This window comes from Ovis canadensis, chromosome 1 (genome assembly GCF_042477335.2).
Source record: "Ovis canadensis isolate MfBH-ARS-UI-01 breed Bighorn chromosome 1, ARS-UI_OviCan_v2, whole genome shotgun sequence".
Taxonomy (NCBI): domain Eukaryota; kingdom Metazoa; phylum Chordata; class Mammalia; order Artiodactyla; family Bovidae; genus Ovis; species Ovis canadensis.
Window position 1 is genome coordinate 23436008 of NC_091245.1, and position 26533 is coordinate 23462540.

General features: G+C 39.1%; 1 long non-coding RNA gene across 1 annotated transcript in view; it reads left to right on the forward strand.

Moving 5' to 3' along the window:
- Positions 1–212: 212 nt before the first annotated feature.
- The window catches only part of LOC138440859 (uncharacterized), a 28813-nt gene continuing 2492 nt past the window's right edge, over positions 213–26533 (forward strand). Inside the window, exons 1-2 of the long non-coding RNA XR_011257164.1 lie at positions 213–316; positions 20218–20317. This is a non-coding gene — a long non-coding RNA (uncharacterized lncRNA). The remainder of the gene's footprint in view (positions 317–20217; positions 20318–26533) is intronic.

The following is a 26533-nucleotide window of genomic DNA, read 5'->3' on the forward strand; positions in this document are numbered from 1 at the left end:
AATCAGATACAAAAAGATAAAAACTGTATTATCTCACATTTATGTGGAATCAAAAAAAAGGTCAGACTCATAAAAGTAGAGAGTAGAATGGTTGTTGCTAGGGGCCAGCAGTGCGGGGAAAGTGGAGCGATGTCAGTTAAAGGGTACAAAGGTTCAGAAATGCAGGATAAAAAAATCCTAGAGCCCTAATGCACAGAATGCTGAGTACAGTTAATGATTGTTGTTGCTGTTTAGTCGCTAAGTTATCTCTGACTCTTTTCAACCCCATGGACTGCACTGCAGCCTGCCAGCCTCCTCTGTCCATGGAATTTCCCAGGTAAGAATACTGGAGTGGGTTGCTATTTCCTTCTCCAGGGGATCTTCTTGCCCCAGGGATCAAACCCATTGTCTCCTGCATTGTTGGCAGATTCTTTACCTCTGAGCCTTGAGAGAACTTAATGATATTGTATTGTATATTTGACATTTTCCAAGAGAGTTGATCTTAAGTGTTGTCAGGGAAGGGAAGGGAAGTCGCTCAGTTGTGTCTGACTCTTTGCGACCCCATGGACTGTAGCCTACCAGGCTCCTCTGTCCATGGGATTCTCCAGGCAAGAATACTGGAGTGGGTTGCCATTTCCTTCTGCAGGAGATCTTCCTGACCTAGGGATTGAACCCCGGGTCACCAGCATTGTAGGCAGACGCTTTACCATCTAAGCCACCACCTGATCAGATCTAAGTGTTGTCAACGCAATTGTAAATACCTGAAGTAATGGATATGTTAATTAGCTTGATTGTGGTAATCATTTCACAATCCTTCAGTCAGTTCAAACTCTCAGTCATGTCCAACTCTTTGTGACCCAATGGACTGCAGCACACCAGGCTTCCCTGTCCATTACCAACTCCTGGAGCTTTGTCTAATTCATGTCCATTGAGTTGGTGATGCCATCCAACCATCTCATCCTCTGTCATCCCCTTCTCTTTCTGTCTCCAGTCTTTCCCATAATCAGGATCTTTTCAAATGAGTCAATTCTTCTCATTGGGTGGCCAAAGTACTGGAGTTTCAGCTTCAGCATCTGTCCTTCCAAAGAATATTCAGGACTGATTTCCTTTACAATTGACTGGTTGATCTTCTTGCAGTCCAAAGGACTCTCAAAAGTCTTCTGCAACACTACAGTTCAAAAGCATCAGTTCTTTGGCACTCAGCTTTCTTTATGGTCCAATTCTTGCATCCATACATGACTATTTGAAAAACCCTAACTTTGACTAGATGGACCATTGTCAGTAAAGTAATATCTCTGCTTTTAAATATGCTGTCTACGTTGGTCATAGCTTTTCTTCCAAGGAGCAAGTGTCTTTTAATTTCATGGCTGCAGTCACGATCTGCAGTGATTTTGGAGTCCAAGAAAATTAAGCCTGTCACAGTTTCCACTGTTTCCCCATCTATTTGCCATAAAGTGATGAGACTTGATGTCATAATCTTTGTTTTTTAAATGTTGAGTTTTAAGCAGGCTTTTTCACTCTCTTCTTTCACCTTCATCAAAAGGCTCTTTAGTTCCTCTTTGCTTTCTGCCACAAAGGTGGCGTCGTCTGCATATCTCAGGTTACTGATATTTCTCCCGGCAATCCTGATTCCAGCCTGTTCTTCATCCAGCCTGGCATTTAACATGACGGTGGCTCAGATGGTAAAGCGTCTGCCTGCAACTGGGGAGACCCAGGTTCGATCCCTGGGTTGGAAAGATTCCCTGGAGAAGGGAATGGCAACCCACTGCAGAATCCTTGCCTGGAAAGTCCCATGAACAGAGAAGCCTGGTCGGCTACAGTCCATGGGGTTGCGAAGAGTTGGACTTGACTGAGCAAGTTCACTTTGACTTTCATTCTGCATATACGTTAAATAAGCAGGGTGACAATGTACAGCCTTAATGCACTCCTTTCCCAATTTGAAACCAGTCCATTGTTCTATGTCCAATTCTAACTGTTGCTTCTTGACTTGCATACAAATTTCTCAGGAGGCAAGGAAGGTGGTCTGGTATTCCCATCTCTTGGAGAATTTTCCAGTTTGTCGTGATCCACACAGTTAAAGGCTTTAGCGTAGTCAATGAAGCAGAAGTAGATTTTTTTCTAGAACTCTCTTGTGTTTTCTATGATCTGACCAATGTTGGCAATTCGGTCTCTGCTTCCTCTGCTTTTTCTAAAACCAGCCTGAACATCTGGAAGTTCTTGGTCCAGGTACTGTTGAAGCCTAGCTTGGAAAATCTTGAGCACTACTTAGCTAGTGTGTGAGATGAGTGAAATTGTGTGGTAGTATGAACATTCTTTGGCATTGCCTTTCTTTGGGGTTAGAGTGAAAACTGATCTTTTCCAGTCCTGTGGCCACTGTTAAGTTTTCCAAATTTGCAAGCACACTGAGCACAGCATTTTAACAACATCATCCCTAGGATTTGAAAGAGCTCAACTCGAACTCCATCACCTCCACTAGCTTTGTTCACAGTGATGCTTCCTAAGGCCCGCTTGACTTCACATTCCAGGATGTCTGGCTCTAGGTGAGTGATCACACCATTGTGGTTATCTGGATCATTAAGATCTTCTTTGTACAGTTCTTCTGTGTATTCTTGTCACCTCTTCTTAATATCTTCTGCTTCTGTTAGGTCCATACCATTTCTGTTCTTTATTGTGCCCAAATTTGCATGAAATGTTCTGTTGGTATCTCTAATTTTCTTGAAGAGATCTCTAGTCCTTCCCTTTTTATTGTTTTCCTCTATTTCTTTGCATGAACACCGAGGAAGGCTTTCTTATCTCTCCTTGCTATTCTTTGGAACTTTGTATCCACATGGATATATCTTTCCTTTTCTCCTTTGCCTTTAGCTTCTCTTCTTTTCTCAGCTATTTGTAAGGCTGCCTCAGACAACCATTTTGCCTTTTTGCGTTTCTTCTTGGGTATGGTTTTGATCACTGCCTCCTGTACAATGTTACAAACCTCCGTCCATAGTTTTCAGGCACTCTCTCTATCAGATCTAATCTCTTGAATCTATTTGTCACTTCAAGGGATTTGATTTAGGTCATACCTGAATGGTCTAGTGGTTTTCCCTACTTTCTTCAATTTAAGTCTGAATTTGGCAATATGGAGTTCATGATCTGAGCCACAGTTAGCTCCTGGTCTTTTTTGCTGACTATGTAGAGCTTATCTTTTTTTGGCTGCCAAGAATATAATCAATGTGAATATATTATATTGACCATATGGTGATCGCCATATGTAGAGTTGTCTCTTGTGTGGTTGGAAGAAGGTGTTTGCTATGACTTGTGCGCTCTCTTGGCAAAACTTTGTTAGCCTTTGCCCTGCTTCATTTTGTACTCCAAGGCCAAGTTCAGTTCAGTTCAGTTCAGTCACTTAGTCATGTCCAATTCTTTGTGACCCCATGAATCACAGCACGCCAGGCCTCCCTGTCCATCACCAACTCCTGGAGTTCACTCAAACTCAAGTCCATCAAATCAGTGATGCCATCCAACCATCTCATCCTCTGTTGTCCCCTTCTCCTCCTGCCCCCAATCCCTCCCAGCATCAGAGTCTTTTCCAATGAGTCAACCCGTCACATGAGGTGGCCAAAGAACTGGATTTTCAGCTTCAGCATCATTCCTTCCAAAGAAATCCCAGGGCTGATCTCCTTCAGAATGGACTGGTTGGATCTCCTTGTAGTCCAAGGGACTCTCAAGAGTCTTCTCCAACACCACAGTTCAAAAGCATCAATTCTTTGGCGCTCAGTCTTCTTCACAGTCCAACTCTCACATCCATATGTGACCACAGGAAAAACCATAGCCTTGACTAGGCGGACCTTAGTCAGCAAAGTAATGTCTCTGCTTTTGAATATACTATCTAAGTTGGTCATAACTTTTCTTCCAAGGAGTAAGCGTCTTTTAATTTCATGGCTGCAGTCACCATCTGCAGTGATTTTGGAGCCCCCAAAAATAATGTCTGACACTGTTTCCACTGTTTCCCCATCTAAAACTTACCTGTTACTCCAAGCATCTCTTGATTTCCTACTTTCGCATTCCAGTCCGCTATGATGAAAGGACATCTTTTTTTTTTTTTGATGTTAGTTCTGGAAGGTCTTGTAGGTCTTCATAGAACCGTTCAGCTTCAACTTCTTCAGCATTAGTGATTGGGGCATAGACTTGGATTACTGTGATATTGAATGATCTGCTTTGGAAATGCAGAGAAATCATTCTGTCATTTTTTAAATTGCACCCAAGTACTGCATTTCAGACTCTTTTATTAACTATGACTTTATTTCTTCTAAAGGGATTCTTGCCCACAGTAGTAGATACAATGGTCATCTGAATTAAATTCACTAATTCTGGCCCATTTTAATTCACTGATTCCTAAAATGTAGATGTTCACTCTTGCCATCTCCTGTTTGACCACTTCCAGTTTACCCTGATTCGTGGACCTAACATTCCATGTTCCTATGCAATACTGTTCTTTACAGCATCGGGCTTTACTTGCATCACTAGTCACACCCCAAGCTGGGCGTTGTTTTCACTTTGGCTCCATCTCTTCATTCTTTCTGGAGCTATTTCTCCACTCTTCTCCAGTAGCATATTGGGCACCTACTGACTTGGGAAGTTCATCTTTCAGTGTCATACGTTAAAGAAACATACCAATGTTATACACAATATTGATGAATCTCAAAAACTTTATATTGAGTGGAGGAAGTTAGTCTTAAAAGATTACATACTTCATGGTTTCATTCTGTGACTTTCTCAAAAAGACAAAGTTATCATGATGGAGAACTGATCATTTGTTAGGAGTTAGAGGGTGGAGCTCATGTCCATTGAGTCAGTGATATCATCTAACCATCTCGTTCTCTGTCATCCCCTTCGCCTCCTGCCTTCAACTTTCCCAGCATCAAGGTCTTTTTCCAATGAGGTGGCTCTTCCCATCAGGTGACCAAAGTATTGGAGCTTCAGCTTCAGCATCAGTCCCTCCAATGAATATTCAGGATTGATTTCCCTTAGGATTTACTGGCTTGGTCTCCTTGCAGTCCAAGGGATTCTCAAGAGTCCTCTCCAATACCACAGTTCAAAAGCGTCAGTTCTTCAGTACTCAGCCTTTTTTATGGTCCAATTCTCACATCCGTACATAACTACTGGAAAAACCATAGACTTGACTATATTATATAGTGAGAGTATTCTATTATGTACAGAACCACTCAACTGTCCAAAGTGGCTGTACCTTTTTGCATTTCTCTCCAGCAGTAAATGAGGATTCCTTTTGTTCCCCATGCTCAGCACATTTGGTGTTGTTAGTGTTTCAGATATCACATGCTCAGTCACTCAGTCATGTCCAACTCTTTATGATCCCATGGATTATAGCCCACTGGACTCCTCTGTCCATGGAATTTTGCAGCCAAGAATACTGGAATGGGTTACTATTTTCTTCTCCAGGGGATTTTCCCAACCCAGGGATCGAGCCCATGCCTCCTGAATCTCCTGTGTTGGCAGGCTGATTGTTTACCACTGAGCCAGTTTTGAAAAGCCAGTTCTGGATATTATCCCCTCTTAATAGTGCATAGCGTTATCTTATTGTTTTCACTTACAATTCCCTCATAATTTATGATGCTCAGTATCTTCTAGTATATGTATGCCAATCGAGAAGTAACAGAACCATGTATGGAAAAACTGACTGGTTCAGGATTGAGAAAGGAGTTTGACAAGGCTGTTTATAGTCACCATGTTTATTTAATTTATATGTGGAACACATCATGAGAAATGCTGGGTTGGATGAATTACAAGCTGGAATCAAGATTGCCAGGAGAAATATCAACAACCTTAAATATGTAGATGATATCACTCTAATGGCAGAAAGTGAACTGGAACTAAAGAACCTCTTGATGAGGGTGAAGGAAGAGAGTGGAAATGCTGACTTAAAGCTAAATATTTAAAAAAAGAAAAAAAAAACACTAAGCTCATGGCATCTGGCTCCATCACTTCATGGCAAATACAAGGGGGAAAGGTAGAAGCATTGACAGATTTTTTATTTCTATAGAAACTTTCATGGAGACATTGGCAGGGATTACACTGAAGTTGTATATGCTTGCAACATAATTATTGAAGAATTTTTCTCATTTGTTCTGTCGTGTTTCTCATTTCTACAGTTGGTGGATTGCATCTCTGTCACTTTGTATAGTGTATTTATCTTGTTCTTTATGTCCTGTAAATTGGAGGTTAAAAGGGAGGTTTAATCTGATTCAGGTTTCTTTTGCTTCCTTTTTTTTTTTTTTGCCAAGAACATGCATCATAGGTAGTATTTTGTTCTTAACATGCAGAATAATATAATCTCTGGTGGTTTCTCTTTCTGTGATATTAGCAACCACTGATGTTCAGCAACTAGGTTATTAATATATTTTCAAATTACTTTATTTAAGTAGTCATTATTTTGCCACCATAATATAACTATTTATTGTTAAATTAATATTTTATTGATAAAATTGTTTTTCATATTTCTTATTTATTATTCATCTAATATTTTAGACTTCATCATTTCCATTTGGGGAAATTTTTTGTTAGATAGACTAGCTTTCATTTTTACTTATGAGAAATTATTTGAAATGGACAAAATTGTAGGCTCAAAGCTCATTTTGCCCTCAGAATTCTATATACATTATTGTTTCTTCTGACATCTAGTGATACAGATTGAGGGTCAATGTTCATTTAACATTATGAAAGAAATTATACTAAGAAAGCAATGATGATTACTCATGGCTTTTGAATTGCAATCTGATTACGGGAAATTTTGAAAGGAAGATCATTATCTGAGGTTTCTTGGCCTTCATTTATAACAGAAACAAAATTTTGGCAACAAAATCAGATACATCTCTAGCTTAATATGTGTTACTTGGGATTCTTTGGGTGAACAAAGATGGAGAAATGGTGAGATTTGTTCAAGAAAACAGGGTGAATAGAGTTAACGTTCAAGTAGTATCAAGTCTTAGTAACTTTCAGTGAGCGTAATAATATATAAGAGCAGGTTAAATTGATCTATGTGGAAAGCAGTGTCACAAGATGTGCTTGGAGAGGCATGTATTTTGTTTTTCGGGGGCTGCTGGAAATAGAGATGTCAACCAAAAAATTGCCCACATATTACAGGAGAAAGGTAATAAGTCTGAGGAGCATAGCTATGATTCCGTGTGTTACTTGCCAAAAGAAAGGACAAAAGAAGCTTGAGTCACTCTTTGCTTGCACACTTGAAGGGCTATAACTTAACCTTAGTTATTAGGTAACCATAGTATGTTAATGTATAACTTGACAAAACATAGATTTGGGCCTTTGTCTTTTCTCTGGAAACAGGATGAACCTTGGGCTGATAACCAGGTGGGAAGTGGGCCTTTTCAGGGAATGGAAAATAAATAAGTGCTGGAAAAATGATAGCCTCAGAGTCAAGACTCTCCCCACCCACTTACCTCTCAGCGTCATGCCTAAAACAATGATTAATAGACTGAAAAATGTCATTGGAAAAGCTGTAACTACTGCCATATCCCACATCCAGTCATTGTACAAGGGAACCAAAGGATCTGAAATAGAGACTGAAAAAAAATTAGTTGAATTGTGAATTAGGGGGAGAGAATATTCATGAAATAACATTTAATATTACTTATACTGAGAATTTATTCTTTAGAAGTCATTGTCCTACCACTTAAAATGGATTATTCAGTTAATCCTTACAATAAATATATAAAATAGATTCATTAACGCTCTTTTGTTATAATCTTTCTTATCAACTTTGAGTTGAGTTTATAAGATGAAACCTTTGGATGAACAGAATGGCTTTTGTGTTTGGGAGGAATGTGAATCTTTGGGAGCTAGACTACTGTAGACAGAATGGGCCCCTAAAAGTATCTGTTTCCCAATACCTGGACTTGTGAATATGTTACATTCCATGGAAATAGAGACATTGCAGAGGTAATTAAGGTTATGAACCTTAACATAGGGAGATTATTCAAGTTTATTCATGCAGATCCAATATAGTTATATGAGTCCTTAAATCAGAGACTTTTTAAGACTGAAGTCAGAGAGATGTGGCAGAATGCAAGGTTCAGTTCAGTTCAGTCGCTCTGTCGTGTCTGACTCTTTGCGACCCCATGAATCGCAGCATGCCAGGCCTCCCTGTCCATCACCAACTCCCGGAGTTCACTCAGACTCACGTCCATCGAGTCCGTGATGCCATCCAGCCATCTCGTCCTCTGTCGTCCCCTTCTCCTCCTGCCCCCAATCCCTCCCAGCATCAGAGTCTTTTCCAATGAGTCAACTCTTCGCATGAGGTGGCCAAAGTACTGGAGTTTCAGCTTTAGCATCATTCCCTCCAAAGAAATCCCAGGGCTGATCTCCTTCAGAATGGATGAAATGGACTTGACCCACCATTGCTGGAAGAGCCACATGGAAAGCATGTGAAGAAATCTAGGCAGGCTGCAGTTCTCGGGTTGAAAGTTGATAAGGAAATGGGACCTCAGTCCCACAACTTTAAGGAACAAAAATTGGCCAAAATCTAAATAAATTCGGGAGTGAGGCTCTATAAGTATAACCCATACTATGGCAAAATTCCTCTTCATCTTTGAAAAGTGAAAGTGCAAGTCAGTCTGTCATGTCTGACTCTTTGAGACCCCATGGACTGTATAGCCCATGGAATTCTCCAGGCCAGAATACTGGAGTGGGTAGCCTTTCCTTCCTCCAGGGGATCTTCCCAACCCAGGGATCAAACCCAGGTCTCCCGCATTGCGGGCAGATTCTTTACCAGCTGAGCCACAAGGGAAGCCTTCCATCCTTGGGACCATGGAACTAGAAAACCAATTGTTTACTCCTAAAATATAATGGTGCAACAGGTATAGGAGAATATTTTAGCCATTCTCATTGAACTGTGAAGAAAATGAGAAGGAAAAAGTAGTCACTGTTCCCAAGTAATTTCAAAGGTCAACTGGGAAAACTCCATTAGGTTTCAAGTCTTGAGGATAAACGCATATGACTCATGACTCTAGCCTCTAGGCTTACAGCTTTGTTTTTTGGAGACATTCTTCCTTCATGAAGGGTAGCACATGTATGGAGGTGGTTTAGTCGCTAAATCATGTCCGACTCTGGCGACCCCATGGACTATAGCTTGCCAGGCTCCTCTGTCCATGGGATTCTCTACACTGAAAAATGGATCCCAAAGATATTCAGATCATGGCATCTGGTCCCATCATTTCATGGCAAACAAATGGGGAAACAGTGGAAACAATGACAGATTTTTTTCTTGCATTCCAAAATCACTCAGATGGTATCTGCAGCCACAAAATTAAAAGATGTTTGCTCCTTGGAAGAAAAGCTATGACCAACCTAGACAACATATTAAAAAGCAGAGACATCACTTTGCAGACAAAGGTCCATAAGTCATAAGTCAAAGCTTATGGTTTTTCCAGTAGTCATGTATGGATGTGAGAGTTGGACCATAAAGAAGGCTGAGTGCCAAAGAATTGATGCTGTTGAACTGTGGTTTTGGAGAAGACTCTTGAGAGTCCCATGGACAAGGATATCAAACCAGTCGATCCTAAAGGAAATCAGTCCTGAATATCCACTGAAGGACTGATGCTGAAGGTGAAGCTCCAGTCCTTTGGCCACCTGATGGGAAGAGCCAACTCATTGGAAAAGACCCTGATGGTGAAAAATATTGAGGGCAAGTGGAGAAGGGAACAACAGAGGATGAGATGGTTGGATGGCATCACCAACTCAATGGACATGTGTTTGAGCAAACTCTGGAAGTTAGTGAAGGGCAGGGAAGTCTGGCATGCTGCAGTCCATGGGGTCACAAAGAGTTGGACACGACTTAGTGACTGAGCAACAATAACCCATGGAACTCATGCATGGTACCTTATGTGATAAAAGAGTATTTAGAGATGTCATTAAGTTACAAATCTCAAGGATCCTGGATTATCTGGGTGGGCCCAATTCAATCACAAGTACTCTTAGAGGTAGGCAGAAGTTGACTGTATACACAGAGAAGACAATGAGAAGACACAGCTGAGAGAGGTTTAAATGTGTTTCTACCGTCTTTTAAAAATGTAGGAAATATTCCATTAACCGAGAAATGCAAGGAGTGCAACTCTAGAAACTGTAAAAGGCAAGAAAATGGATTCTCCTTAGACCTTCTGAAGGAATTGCAGGTTTTGTGACATATTGGATTTAGCCCAGTGAAATCCATTGCAGACTTCTGACCTTCAGAATTTAAGATAATAAATATACGTTGTTTTAAGATACTAAATCTGTGGTAAATCGGTACAGTGGCCATAGGAAAAACTTTTATACCTCAAATAACATCATCAGGGGAATTCCCTGGTGGTCTAGTGGTTAGGACTTGGCGCTTTCTCTGCTGTGGGCCCAGGTTCAATCCCTTTTCAGGGAAATAAGACACCACAAGCTGTGTAGTATGACCACACACACACAAAAAAAAAAAAAAAAGAAAAGAAAAAAGGGAAAAGAAGACTTTTGGGAAGCAAAAGGATAACCTACAGAATGTGGAAAGCAGAGGCAAGTCATATATATGATAAAGACTGTGTATCCAGAATATATAAAGAAATACAACTCAACAGTTGAAAGACAAGTAACATAATTTAAAAATTGGCAAACGATTTAGACATTTATACAAAGAAAATATGCAAATAGCTAATAAGTACAAGAAATCTCTTCAACATCTTTGCTTATCAGAGAATTGAAAATCAAAAATCATATAGAGCAATGCTTGAGCTCAACAAAAGAATATACATACCATATGGCTAATAGTGAAAGATATACAATAATAAGTGTTGGTGAGAATATGTAGAAGTGGAACCCTCACACAGTGCTGGTGAGAATTTTAAATAGTAAAGCCAATTTGGAAAATATTTTAGCAGGTATAAAAAAATGTGAAACATAGAGTTAATGTGATCCAGCAATTGCATTCCTAGGTGTATATCTAAGAGAAATGAAGACATATATCCACTCAAAATATTATACTTGAATACTCATAATGGAAGTATTAATAATAATCAAAATTGGAAACAAACCAAGAAGCATTATTAACTGATGAGTGAATGAACAAAATAGTCTATATTTATATGATGGAATATTATTCACTAAAAGAAAGGAATGAAGAATTAATACATATTAAAACATGAATAGACCTTTAAAATAAATGCTAAGTGAAAGGAGTCAGTCAAAAACGAGTACATATCATTTGATTCCACTTATATGAAGTGCTCAGGAAGAGCAAATTAAAACCGAGATGAGATACCACTGAACACACTAGCTAAAATTAGAAAGATTGAGGGAAACCCAAAGCAGAAAACATGAGGAATAAATGTTCTCTTATCCATTGCAGGTGATGTGTAAAATAGTACACATAGTTTAGTGGTTTCTTATGAAGTTAAAAGGAAGGAAAAATTAAAAGTTGGAGAAGAAAATGGCAACCCACTCCATTATTCTTGCCTGGAGAATCCCATGGACAGAGGAGCTTGGTGGGCTACAGTCCATGGGTCACAAAGAGTTGGACATGACTGAGCAACTTCAGTTTCATAAAGTTAAAAAATTCACCTAACACATGATTCTGTGTTGCTCAGTAGTAAAGAATCCACCTGCCATAGCAGCAGACAAGGGTTCAATCCCTGGGTGGGGAAGAGATGGCAACCCACTCCAGTAGTTTTGCCTGGAAAATCCCACTGAGAGAGGAGCCTGCTGGGCTAGATAGAGTCCATGGAGTCACAAAAGAGTAGGACATGACTTAGTGACTAAACAACAACATGTGATCTAGTTTAATTGCTGAGTCTTTATTTAAAAGAAATTGCTGACCACAGCTAGGTGATCATTAAACCTGAGGGGGCGGGGGACCTTTACAATCAGAAATAATTTATACTTCCTCGGGCAGCTCTTGTAAAGACTCAGTTGGTCTATACCTTGGTCTGTTGGCTCCTCATGTCTATTTCTACAGAATCCTCAGGAGTAAGTGTTCTGACTTAGTTAAAATTAAGAAGTCTAGAGGAATTTTGGCTTAGGTCGACTATTTTTCTCAAACATCATATTCAAGTGCTTGGTTTGTTTGTATGAACATTAATTTTCCTCTTGGTAATAGAAAGTAGGGTCTTTCCATCCATTGATTTGGTAACTTCTGAGGCAAGGTTAGCAATTTTCAGTGGACAGATTAGAAATATAGGACTGTACATGTTGTGGTTCAAGGCTGCCTAGCATGAGGAAGGGAGGAGAGGGAACCGAGAAAGTTCTACTAGTGACCACCCTAATTCTCTAAAATTCTCTTCTGTGGTTTGACAGGAATGCCTCAAGTACAATAAAAGGTTTCTTTGCCTTGATTAGATGGTTATTATCTCGTACAAACATATTCCTTAGACATCTCTAAATTATGAACTGCTAAGTGCTAAAATCATTTTTTTGAATACCATTTTATCAATTTATCAATTTCACCTCTAAATGATGACCATATTTCATAATAGTCCAAGGAAAGAAAGTGAAAGTCGCTCAGTTGTGTCTGACTCTTTGCGACCCCACGGACTATACAGTCCATGGATCTCCAGGCCAGAATGCTGGAGTGGGTAGCCTTTCCCTTATCCAGGGGATCTTCCCAACCCAGAAATCAAACTGGGGTCTCCTGCATTGCAGGTGGATTCTTTACCAGCTGAGCCACCAGAGAAGCCCTAGGAAAGAATCATCAGCTTCCTGAACCTGCATGTAGATTTAAGAGGTATATGCAAGCACGGCGATTGGATTCATGCTAACATTATATTTTCAAAGTAGACTCTAAGCCTCAAAGAGATAAGAAGCATTGACCCAGAGTCATGAATGTACACCAACAGTGGCATAGTAAATCAGTGACTGGACCCAGTCATGTTTTCTGAAGCCAGAGGGCTTCTTATTCCTTACAGCAGAAGGAGATATGTCCTTAAGGGCAGCTGGAAACACTGGTGGCAGTCAAAGCAGCTTTAGTCTTTGACACCCACGGGAATCAGTGTCAGAATTTGGTCCTCTGAGATGTCACCTAAACTGTTGATCTTCCTGGTTACGAGGAAAGCTCGTGTTGTTTAGCTCTAAACAGATATCCAGGGAAAGGAGATCTGTTAAGCTCTCAGTAGTAGTCACCACGATTAACCCCATTTACCTTATCTCCGGAACTGCAGATATGTAATGAGCATTCCAGGAAAGACTAAAAGACATGGTAATTGAATGACGCTTGAGCTCAACCAACCAGTGAAGTCGTATAGGAACACTAGAAGAGAGAGAGTTCGTATTAATGAAAGAGGAACGCAGGAGTACGGGTTACCATTGACCCCAGAACCATTATCAGAAAAAGCATAGTCATTGCTTCATGCCCACTCAACCTAGGTAGGGCTAGGATGTGAGTTTACTTTGTGGGTGGTGGCTGATCCTAGTAAAACTGGACTTACGGACACAGAAGAACTAAGAGAAGTTTTTTTCCCTAATTCTCACCACCTAATCTAGCACTGAGTTAGTCTCAGGGAACCAGACAGATGCCCTGGGATCTTCATTAGATTTCTGGAGTTCTGAGGATGGTGAGATTAGACAGATGGAGCAGCGAGACACTGAGGTGACAGAAAGAAGAAAACACGCTTTAAACCCCTCAGCTTTAATTTCCCTGTCAAGGGGCTTATTTCTACAAGTTTAACAGAGATAATTAAAATGTTTTACCATATATGACTAAAATATGTATGCATTTATTCTTTGATCTCTATCAACTTCCAGAAGGAAATAACCAGAAATAATGAGATACTCCTCAAAGAAGCTCAGTTGAAGTAAAATTATGACCTCAAGCCTTTAAAAGACTTTCCCAGGGGAAGACAGAGAAGAGCCACTCATTGTGATGTAATTGGTAGAAATCATGGATCAATAGATTGTATTTCCAAAGTGAAGAAAATTCCCATGGTAACTATGGAATAGGCATGTTTCCTGAGTTTGTAACCTCCTTAGTCATTAAGGTGTGCAAGCAGAAACTTGTAACCAGTTACTGCAAATAAGCATAATAACTAGAGCATGAGGATTGGAACCAGAGACATCTGCCTTCCAGTCTTGGCTCTATCACTTATGAGCCGTGATTTGTGACATTTTCATCTATAAAATGGTGACAATAAAAGCAAGCCTTTAGGATTAATTTAGGTGACTTTGGTAAAATGAATATTATTGATACAATGCCTAACATAAGGTAGGCACCGAATAAATGTGGTACAGGGTTTTATGGATTAGGTAGGGAAATGGGTCCAATAGATTATATCTTCCTCTTTGACTCATCTCCTTTAACATTATCTAGAGTCAATCGCTAGATTCACATCCCCCATCTAGCAGCTTACACAACTATATGAAATCTATTTTGCCTGGACATAAGTTGGGAAAAGAATTGTCTTTAAAATTGTTCTATGTCTTTTTACCTAATAGATCACTATCATTCAGTGACATGCTTACTCAGAAGGACGATACATTCATTCAGTTTAACCACAAAACCAGACGGGAGAGTCTGGTTGTAAAGGACTTGTTGGTTTAGAGACCCATCTCTTTTTCATGTTGACATTATTTAAGTTCTAAAAGGGGGTGGTATCTTGAAAGCTAGTGAGAATCTATATACGCAAAAAGACTATCATCAAATTAAGTGTATTCTAGAGCAAGACTCGTAGGATTCATCCATCACAACGTGATTTTGCACGAGGCAGACGCTGGATTCACTTCATGTTGACTGAATATTTACTTAAGAGAGAAAGCACTTCCCTTGAGGGCATAGAACTAACTGTGGGTCTGAACAACTCAGGAAACATCTATACTGACCTTGTTCCTAAAAGAGCATTGTCCTGGGAAGTTCCTAATTAGGAGATGTGAAGCTCAACATTTCTAAAGTGAGCAGAAACAAGCTCTAAATCTTCCTATGATTGGCATTCATTGACAAGTGTTGTACAGCTCTGCCTAAACACCCCCATGTGACTTACATATCACTTTAGGAGAGATTCTCTTAATGACTCCGCACTGGTTGCAGCAGTTATCTCCTTTTGTGAAACATTGACAACAAAGGAGCACAATAGCCAAAAACAATATCACAAACAGAAGCAATACAGAGAATGTCATCCAAATGTGATTTGGGTAAAACAGGTCGTCTGAAAGGAAAGGGCAGAGACATTTGAAGATCAATAAACCCACAACATGGAGCACCACTGGATTAGGAATTTTACTGCTAATAAAGCAAGATTCTCTTTCAGGTCTTGTTTTTTCTTTACTTTTTTGTATGTGGGTGGGGGCTAAAGTTCAGTGGAGCTGTTTTAGTGGCAAATGCAGAGCCTGGATTTGAGTTTGTTTGGGGAATAGAATGTAACTTGAGGCTATAGTTGATAGAAGGAAGTCTCTCTCTCTGTTTCTCCCCCTCCCTCGCTCTCACTCTCGTTTCTTATTAACAATTCCAGTGCAAATGCTTCCTAATTATAAAGGAAACAATCAAGCAGAATCCTGTACACTCTGCTTGTGGTTGAGAAGCTCAGTGGCTATAAGACAGCCTCAAAACTGTCTCTAGTGAGTTCTTAGGGTGTAAAGATAATGGAGACAAACAGATATTTCTTTACTTTTATGATCTGCACTTCTTGATAAGGTCTCTTTTAATACTAGGGTTATATGGTATATCCCTTAAAAATGTTTATTGTTTCACTTTTAACCTTTGACTTCTAACCTATATGTAATTTATTTCTGTATATAATTATATGTATGAGTCTTTTTCTTCTAGAAATATAGACAATTATTCCAACATCTTACAGGAACTTTTTCATTTTTTTCAATGCACTGAACTTTATACTTCATAATTTGTTATACTGTTTTTTTATGATTTGAATCTCTTTCTGCCCTTCTTAGTTTTTAGCATTGATACAATGGCCTACTCCTGTGATGGTACATAATATTCTATGGTTGGAAATCACCACAAACTGTTTAACATTTATTCACAATTACTTTTTTATAGTCAGTTTTTAATCTGATAAAGGAAATTCTTCATTTTTAAAATTAGTATTGCCATTTACATATATTCATTTTTCCATACTAACTTCAAACTTACCTTATCCAACATATTTTTAAAGACTTCCAAGGGATTTCTATCTGGAATGTCTTTAAATAAATATTGTAATAATTTTGGTTTATTTTTGTCTTCAAGGAGGTGAATATTCCTGTTAAAAACTGACTATTCCTCCACAAATATTTATCTCTTTTTGAGGTCTTTTAGGCAGAATATGTGCTATATTTCATAGTTCTGCATTTATCTTGTGATGAAATTTTGTGGCTAATGTTAAGCACATGTTACTTTTTCCAGATTTTCCTTGGGATTGAGCTTATTATTATTAGTCCTTGTTCTAGTTCCCAATTAACACCCATAAATATATGACTTTTGGTTGCATATTTACCACATATTTGATATTTTTTAATATTAGCAACAGCATTTGGGGGGCTAGTTTTTCAGGGAAAATAAAGCTTACCTTGCAGTGTTTTTGTAGATTTTATATTTATTTTATGTTAAATTTTAATCTGTATGAATATGTGTGAATTGGATAAAAGTCTGAGAGCTGTATTTATTATATGGGATGTGAAAAGTTGTAACAATATTGTTCACACAGCCTATGAAAGCCATTTTTTTCAAAATTATTATTACATGATTCAACTTTAAATATTAATTTAATTGCTTGTGATACAGTTTTTTTCTCAAATATTATGTTTATGTTATAGCCTATTCCAATTTGAATCTTATCTGAAGCTAATAATTGAATATATATGCATACATGCATGCGTGCTCAGTCGTGTCTGACTCTTTGCTGCCCCAGGAACTGTAGCCCACCAGGCTCCTCTGTCCTTGGGATTTCCCAGGCAAGAATACTTGAGTGAGTTGCCATTTCCTACTCCAAGGAATCTTCCTGACCCAGGGGTCACACATCTCCTGCGTTTCCTGCTTTGGCAGGTGGATTCTTTACCATGGTGCCACCTGGGAAGCCCAAATATGTCTATATAATGCTTACTAGTTTGAATAAGAAACAACTATCTTTAGTGAAACAATAAGAAACACTTGAAAGATTTAGAACAGGTTCTGAAGAAAATTCTTCTTTACCATTGATAAAATAGATCAAAACAAATGCTTCTAAATATTCATTTTTGCCTGCTGTGCTTATGTGTCTTCCTCCTGCCTCTCTCCCTATTCCTACTCAGATAGTTTGCAGATTTCTCATAGTCATCTAAAGGACATCTAAAAGGTGAATGCTCCACAATTCAGTTCTAGGAACCTGGTCTTTAATTTTTTCTATCCTTATTCACTTTGTGCCTGTCCAATTCCACTGGTTTAAATATTCTTCTTAAAGACATTCACATATGTCTCAAGCCTGGTCTCCTCCATAGAACTTTAAACTCACTATCTAACTCCCAGTTGATATTTCCCTTGCAAGTCTTATCTCTAAGATAGGCTCATTTCACAAACTTCCCCATCTCAGGAGATGAAAACATTTTTTCATGACTCAAATTATCCTATTAATTTTTCTTTATGTTGATATATTGACAACAAAACTCTAACAAACACTCACCAGCCAGGATGATATTTATTCATTTCTCTTCCCCTGTTAGAGGATTGCAAATGTAGCAAGTCATGTTGCCCCATGACTGGTTTCTAAGGACAAGAGTCATCTTCATGTGAAACAATCTGGCTCCATCCTGTGAATAGGATTTTGATGAATGTGGAACTATCTCTCCTCTGCTGTTTCTGCACTCCATCTGGGGCTTTGGGAACCACCCTCCTGAGTTACAGTCCACCATGAGTCCCTCAGTGCCAGGAGCTTGAACATGGATTTGTGTTTCCAAGCCTAATGCTGGCAAAAATGGGACAGAAAGATCAAGATAGTGAGTTAGATAGTGAGTTGCTTTGAGGTTGTATTGGAAATCTGAAAAGAGTCCCATTAACATTGTGATCTTCAACAGAAGAGGCAGTACTCAAAGTCACATCCAAATTACAAATTAGGCAAATTCTGATCACTCTGCATTGTCTGTCCACTATATAGTATATTCTTGCATTAGATAAATATATTTTTCTTATTATAGTATTTGAAACATGTTTGAGAATGTGAAAAAATAAAAAGAAACATTGATTTATTTTCATATATTTCAGCTTAAAGAGTCACCAGGGCATTGGTATACAACATTCCGCCATGAAACTTACCTGCTATGCTCAGATTCATCCTGGCCACATCACTGATGCCATTACCTTTAAATGAACACTGATATGATCCATCATCAGAAACACTGATATTACGAAGTCTGAGAGTCACCTTGCCCTGTCTGATGGCCTCTTTTACAAACTCTGTGCGGTTTACATATGCTGGGGCAGCGTCTCCATTCACTTCATGGCCATCCCTGTACAGGTGAACAAGTTTGGAATTGTCCCCTCTGAACCAGCGCACCTCCATGTGCTCTGCACTTCTTGGTGGGGACAACTCGCAGCTGAGCTCAGCGTGTCCTCCTGCTGTAGCCACCAAGTGTCTCGTGGGAATGGTTACTGTCCAGTTTTCTGTGGAAGAAGATAGAAAACCAGGATACATGTGAGGCCAACAACTTCTTTGTTGCTATATATTGTAGGATACACTGAGTTCTTATCATCCAACTTGGCCATTCTAAATGTCCAGCTATGACTATATCCCTTTCTAAACATCTCACCACAAAAAAATCAACTAGACACAGAAAAAGTATGTAATGAAGGAAATGAGAGGCAAAATGCTATGAAATATACAAGAATAAAAATTCGTTACTTTAAATGTAAATGGACTAAACTCTCCAATCATCAGACAGAGTTGGGAGAAGGGATGAAAACACATGATACAACTAGGTATTGTCTGCAAAAGACTCACTTTAAATCCAAAGACTTGAATAAGTTGAAAGTAAAGGGATAGAAAAAGTTATTCAATGTAAATAGTAACCAAAACAGAACATGACTTGCTATAGTAATATCATGTAAAATAGGCTTTCTCTCCAGCTTTATTGAAGAATAATTGACAAAAATCAGTCCTAAATATTCATTGGAAGGACTAATGCCAGAGCTGAAGTTCCAATACGCTGCCCACCTGATGCAAAGAGTCAACTCACTAGAAAAGACCCTGATGCTGGGAAAGATTGGAGGCAGGAGGAGAAGGGGACAACAGAGGATGAGATGGTTGGATGGCATCACCAACTTGATGGACATGAGTTTGAGCAAGCTCCAGAAGTTGGTGATGGACAAGGAGGCCTGGCATGCTGCAGTCCATGGGGTCGCAAAGTGTTGGACATGACTGAGTGACTGAACTGAACTAACAAAAATTGTATATTTAAAGTGTATAGTTCTCAGCCATTATTGTTTCAAATATTTCTTCTATTTCTTTTTCTTTTCATACTATCATTCCATTTTATTTTTTTAGTTGTCCCACATTTTTTAGATTTTTCTCTTCCATTTTTTTTTAAAACTCTTTCTCTGGTTTTCAATTTTGAAAGTTTCTGCTGATAATCCTCAAGCTCAAAGATCCTTTCCTCGGCCATGTCCAGGCTACTAATGAGCCCACGAAAGGAATTCTTCATTTCTGTTACAGTGTTTTTAATCTCTATGACTTCTTTCTGATTCTTTCTTAGAATTTACATCTCTTTGCTTGCATTGCTTATCTGTTCCTGCATGTCATCTACTTCTCCATTAGAACGTTTAGCATATTAGCCACAGTTATCTTCGATTTCTAGTCTGACAATTCTAACAATCCCGCCATATCAATTTCTGATTTTGATACTTTGTTCTACCCCTTCCACCTGATGTTTTGCCTTTTAGTATGATTTGTAGTTTTTTTGTTGGAAGCCACACACATGATGTACCAGGAAAAAAACAAAACTCTGATTAAAGGCAGTTAGTGAGTTAGTGGTAAGGTGCAGGAGGGGAGATAGCCTTTAGCTCTGTGATTAGATTTCAGTCTTTTAGTGAGCCTGTGTCCTTGACTATGAATTTCGTAAGTGCTTCTTAGTTGCATCCCTCCTTGCTGCGTGTGTGCTCAGTCCCTTCAGTCCTGTCTGACTCGTTGCAACACCTTGGACCGCAGCCTGCTAGGCTCCTCTGTCCATAGTATTGTCCCAGCAAGAATGCTGAAGAGGGTTGCCATGGCCCCCACCAGGGTGGGGTGGATCAAACTAATTTCTCCTGTGTCTCCTGCATTGCAGGCAGATTTTTTTACTCATGAGCCGCCAGGGAAACCATATCCCTCCTTAATGGGACACAAAGGATGCAGCGGATGGGAGTTGGATGTTTTCCTGCCCCCAGGTAAGTTTGACTCTGAGAAAATATCAATAGGTTAGGTTCTGGTAAAATATTGTCTCCTGAGGGCAGGCCTTGCTAAGAAGAGCGTATTTCATAGTAGTTGCTCTTCCCCTCCTCCTGCTAAAAACACAAGGGCATTTCCCCCAGTATTCCCTGTGAAAGCCTAGTAAAAACCATGGGGGTAAAACTCACAAAAGTGAGCTTTCTCATGATTGGGTCCTCTTGGAGTTTTTAACTTTCAGACTTGTCCACACTGGGCCTGAAGGTGAAAGTGAAGTCGCTCAGTTGTGTCCAACTCTTTGCTACCCTTTGGACTTGTAGCCCACCAGGCTCCTCTGTCCATGGGATTTTCCAGGCAAGAATACTGGAATGGATTGCCATTTCCTTCTCCAGGAGATCTTCTAGACCCAGGGATTGAACCCGGGTCTCCCGCATTATAGGCAGACGCTTTATGGTCTGAGCCACCAGGGAAGTCTGGTCTACAACAATTCAATTATTACAGTTTAGATTTCCCTACTCTTGTACTGGTTTCCAGAAAGATTTATGGCCTGGAAAGCTGTGAGTCTCTCTCTCCACTTAAGGCTTCCCTGATAAAGTGAAAGTGAAGTCGCTCAGTCGTGTCCGACTCTGCGGCCCCATGGACTGGAGCCCACTAGGCTCCAGTCCATGGAATTTTCCAGGCAAGAGTACCAGAGTGGGTTGCCATTTCCCTCTCCAGGGGATCTTCCTGACCCAGGGATCGAACCTGGGTCTCCAGCATTGCAGGCAGATGCTTTTACCGTCTGAGCCACCAGGCTTCCCTGATGGCTCAGTTAGTAAAAACATCTACCTGCATTGCAGGAGATCCTGTTTTGATTCCTGGGCCAGGAAGATCCCCTGGAGAAGGGATAGGTTACCCACTCCAGTATTCCTGGGCTTCTTTTGTGGCTCAACTGGTAGAGAATCCACCTGCAATGTGGGAGACCTGGGTTTGATCCCTGGGTTGGGAAGATCCCCTGGAGAAGGGAAAGGCTACCCACTCCAGTATTCTGGCCTGGAGAACTCCATAGACTGTATAGTCCACGAGGCTGCAAAGAGGTGGACACGACGAGTGACTTTCACTTCAGTATCCGCTTATGTGTTTCTCTAATTTGGGAAGGAGCAACGTGTCCTATTACCCCAATTCTCTGTTGGATCTAGGAAGAGCTGTTGACTTTCAGTTTTTTCAGTTTTTTACTTGATTGTAGGCCATAGTAATGCCTTCCAAGCTCCTTACATTAGAATGGACACTGTATACCTGCTCTAGGTTCTTTCCACAGTTGTGACTCAGTAAGAAGAGAGTGGATGCTCTTACCTGAAGTTGATGTCATCGCTTGTAGAAGAAGAAAGCTCACACAGGACCCAGAAAAAGAAGAGGATTTAAGCTTCATCATGCCTGGAAAAAGAGACAAGTAGAAAGTCATAGACTGAGATATGAGGCAGGAAATGTCAGGATACTCAAAATTAAATCAAGATCATCAACACGTACAACTTGGGACTCTCCTTTCAGAGTATAACCCCCTCAGTATTCAGTAAAATGTCTGAATTTTACCATGTCTCCCCACTTGGTTCTTATCAGGAGGGGCCTTCTTAATCCCTCTTTCCCATGAATTCACACTCTGCTTTTTCTCTCTTTCACTTTATGACCTAACTGACTAAATGAGCATTTCCTATGGCATGTGTAACAAATGGAGCAGAAAAAAATATCCTAAGTGAATAAATCAGTGCAGGGAATAAAAAATAGCAAACACAAAAGCATGAATTGCTTAAATATACATGATAAAATAAGGAGAGTTTTTTGGATTCATGTCCTTGAACAATTAAGATGAGATCAAATTATGGTGGAACTAAAATAGCTTGTCAACAATTTTATATATTAATTATAAAAAAGAAAGTGCTGAAATATTAGCTAGGTATCTTGTATTTTATCTGGCAACCCTCCTGTAACTCATAGTCAGAAACATGTAGTTGGATTATGAAGTCAGTAAGTAAAAAACAAACAAACATGAGATGATAACAAGAAAAAAAAAGGGGGTTCAAATATTTATATATCTTTAAGGGAAATGTAAGACTGTATTCACATCATAGCTGTGTGCTAAAAAATTGAGTTAAGAGCTAAAGGAAAAAGTTCCTCTGGTCATGGGAAACAAAATCTGTCTACTATTGAAACTAAATAAAATTTATCTACTATTGAAAAAAAAATAAGAAAGTCTTATTTGGCCTTTATAAAGCCCATGTGAAAATATTTAAAGTAATTGTGCTTTAAATTTTATTATTGTACATATCTGATAGATATGACAAATGATTATCAGCAATGCTAGTCTTTAAACAATTCACATCAATGGACAAAAGGAGGCAATTGGTTGGCATAACACCCAGAAAAACAGATTACAATTTCCAAAGGAATGTAATCTCTAAATGACTCATAGTTATTTTGGTGTCTCTCTCCACTACCTCTCATTCCTATTTAGAATCATTAACTTAAATTTTGAATTTATGAAAGATAAATAGTCATTTTTAAAAGCAAGCTACAAAAGAAATAAAGGCACATGTTCAGACTTATAACAAATGTTCATGGTATTTTTATTTGTAATACTCAATAGCTGAAAGTAGCTCAAAATTTTACATACAGGTAAATGGATAAGCAAGTTGTGATATGTCCATATGATGTAATTAACTCAGTAATATAAAGGGATGAATCATTTTTACACGTGTTTGAATTTTGAAAGGACAATGCTGAGTTAAACAAACCAGACAGAAAATTATATACATTATTCATTTAAAAAGTATTCAGTTTATTATATTTCAATTATTCCTCATTAAATTTTTTAATCTACTTTAAAAATTAGAATTAAAACACTAGTAATACTCTTTTATGGGGTACTTACCCATATGAGGTATATACCCATATGTGGTATATACCACATATACTTAAGGAAAGGATTTTGGTCACTGGGGATACCTACCATAGCATCTAAAGCATTGGCATCACTGTAAGCTTTTTTGATGTCTTTAAAAACAGAGGCTAGGGAAGGGGTTCCATTTCTGGGACCCAGGTAAGATAGGACTGGTCTCTAATTGTCAGCAGTCAAAAAATGAAATATGAAAGCAGATCTTCCTTTTTTTTTTTTTTTTTTTTAGCTGCCCTGAATCTTCACTGTGGCTCATGGGTTTTATTTGCCCCATAGCATGTGGAATCTTAGTTCCCTGACCAGGGGTGGAAATTGTAGTCACCAGCAACTTGGGAATTGTTGACTCAGTCTTGAAGGGAGATCTGGAGGGGCTACCAGAGCATCTGCTATATACCACCCCATGCACTGCTTCATCCATGTGCATTCAGTAGTAAATTAATCTAGAAGTCTGCATGCTGTCTTTTCCTAGTGAGCTTACAGCTGATCTTAGGGCCACAACTAACACCATCTTCTTCTTCTGCTACTTAATCTATATTCCTCAACCTTTCAGCTATTCTTCTCACAGCATCTCTGTGAGCCTATGTAGCCCAACTAATGTGATGACTGGGCTTCTGATCCCTGAGATATGTAAGACCTTTATTACCACAACCTTCCCAAGTGATGAATGTTACATTTTACCATTTGCTATCAATATTTGACAAGTTAGCTGTCAAGCAGCAAGAAGGAACTTTTGGAGGTCATGGAAAGGTTCTATACCTTGAATGTGGTCATGACTACAAGATAGAGATTTCTAAAAATGCCTCACACAGTATTTTTAAAAGGTGCATTTTACTGTATATAAATGGTATTTCAATAAAATTTTTTTAATTGAGAAATGGAGTAACAAACGAAGCTCTAATGGATTATCTGGCTGCCAGACTATGTAAATTATATACTAAGAACCTTAAGTGTTTGTTGAAATGACTCAGAAGACTTAGTTTATTAAAAACGGCTTTATTACAAAGGACATAATCCAGTAACAACAGAAGGACGTGCACTGAAAAGAGTCTGGAATTCCCGGAAGTGGGCTTCTTGGTCTACCTGTAGGGCAGCCTCACACAGAACATGCACTGCCTCCAGATCTCAGCTCACCACTGGGTCTGGTGAAGCATTCCAGGGCTAGAGAGCCCCAAATCTACCATGGTGGGAGTCTCATATTGAACTGTTCACATAAATCTATTCCAGCTATGTGACTAGACTTGGGCTTTGAACCCTGACATTACCTACTCCCTGCCCCCACCAAAATCTGGTGCTAATCTTAAATAAGATTATCATTCCTAAGCAATGAAGACAGACTGATGCCTCTTGCTTTGTAACAACTTACGGACCCATCGTTTCAGAACACCATTTATCTTTAGTTGATAGATTTTACATTATTTACCAAGGGTCAATAGCTCTAGAGATAAGTATTCAGTCAATCCAGACCAGCTGAGATTAACTGATGCTGTAAACAAACATAGTCTTCCCTCCCTCCTTTGTATACCTCTTCCTGATGATAAGCATAAATTGCCCCTGTCAAGATAGTGGCAACTTTCCTCACCTGCTATTTACTTGGCCTGAGAAACCCAAACATTGGGTGGAACTTCTGATTCTGGCTATGATGAAGTAACAAAAATAGGACCTAACATTAATAAACAACGATTAAACATGAAAAATAAATAAAATACATGAAATAAATTTTAAGAAATGGATTTTTTTAAATTGTAGAAACAGATACAATAAAATCAATGAGGCAAGTTCTAAATCATCTAGGCTTCTGGGAGGCAAGATTTGATTACAGTTAGAGGGACAGAGAAAAGAAACAAAAGGCCTGGCTGAGTTGAGAAGATATAATAGATTTCAGGAAGGTAAGGTGGAAGGAAAAAGTAAGGATGAATTCCAGGAAGAAGGGATCCATGAAGGAAAAGAGCTACCGAAATCTTCAGTTAAAGCACCTTGAAATTTTCTGATTATTAAATAGTGCATGTATAAAGTAAAATGCCACAAAACTGGGCAAAAGATGATTAATATTGCCTTACTACCAACACCAAAGGCACTATAAGAAAATTGCAGACCAAAATCCCCTGTGAAAACTGATTCAAAAATCCTAAACATGATACTAGTAAATAGAAGCCAATAGCATATTAAAAGGATTACACAACATGATCAAGTAGGATTTATTCTTAGATTAAAGGGATGGTTCAATACAAAAATAATTGATCTAAACAATATACCATATTAACAAAATGAAAGGAGAAAAACCACACGATCATCTCAATTGCTGCAGAAGAAATATACAACAAAATTCAAAATCCTCACATGACATAAAAAAACAACTAGAAATAGAAGAAAACTGTCTCAACATAAAATATATGAAAACCCACAGTGAACATCACTCAGTTCAGTTCAGTTCAGTTCAGTCGCTCAGTCATGTCCGACTCTTTGCGACCCCATGAATCGCAGCACGCCAGGCCTTCCCTATCCATCACCAACTCCTGGAGTTCACTCAGACTCATGTCCGTTGAGTCAGTGATGCCATCCAGCCATCTCATCCTCTGTTGTCCCCTTCTCCTCCTGCCCCCAATCCCTCCCAGCATCAGAGTCTTTTCCAATGAGTCATCTCTTCACATGGGGTGGCCAAAGCACTGGAGTTTCATATTCAGTGGTAAAAGATGGAAAACCTTTCCTCTAACATCAGGAACAAGGTAAGGATGTCTTTGGAACTTCTGTAAAATGGTAGATCAGCAGTAAAATAATCTGCTTGCCAGTTCGGGAGACATGTATTCAGTCTCTGGGTTGGGAAGTTCCCCTGGAGAAGGAAGTGGCAACCCCACTCCAGTGTTCTTGCCTGCGAAGTCACATAGGCGGAGGAGCTTGGTGCGCTTCTGTATTGGCGGATGCACTCTTTACCAGTGTGCCATCTGGGAAGCCCGTGTATATACCACTTACATCTTTTGTCTGTTGATGGATACTTGGATTGTTTCCAAATCTTCAGCAAAGCGCCGAGTTCACAATGTAATATTGTGCTCTTCAAATTTTGTTGAAAGGATAGACCTCATGTTAAGTTGTCTGACCACAAACACACTCACACAAAATTAAACATAAAACAAAGGGACACAGGGAAGCTTTGGGAAGTACTGGATACGTCTGTTACCTTGATTGTGGTGATGGAATCACAGGGGTTGGGGTTTGTTTGAACTCATCAAATTGTACTCATTAAATATGTTTAGTTCTTTGTATGTCAATTATACTTCATTAAAGCTCTTTTAAA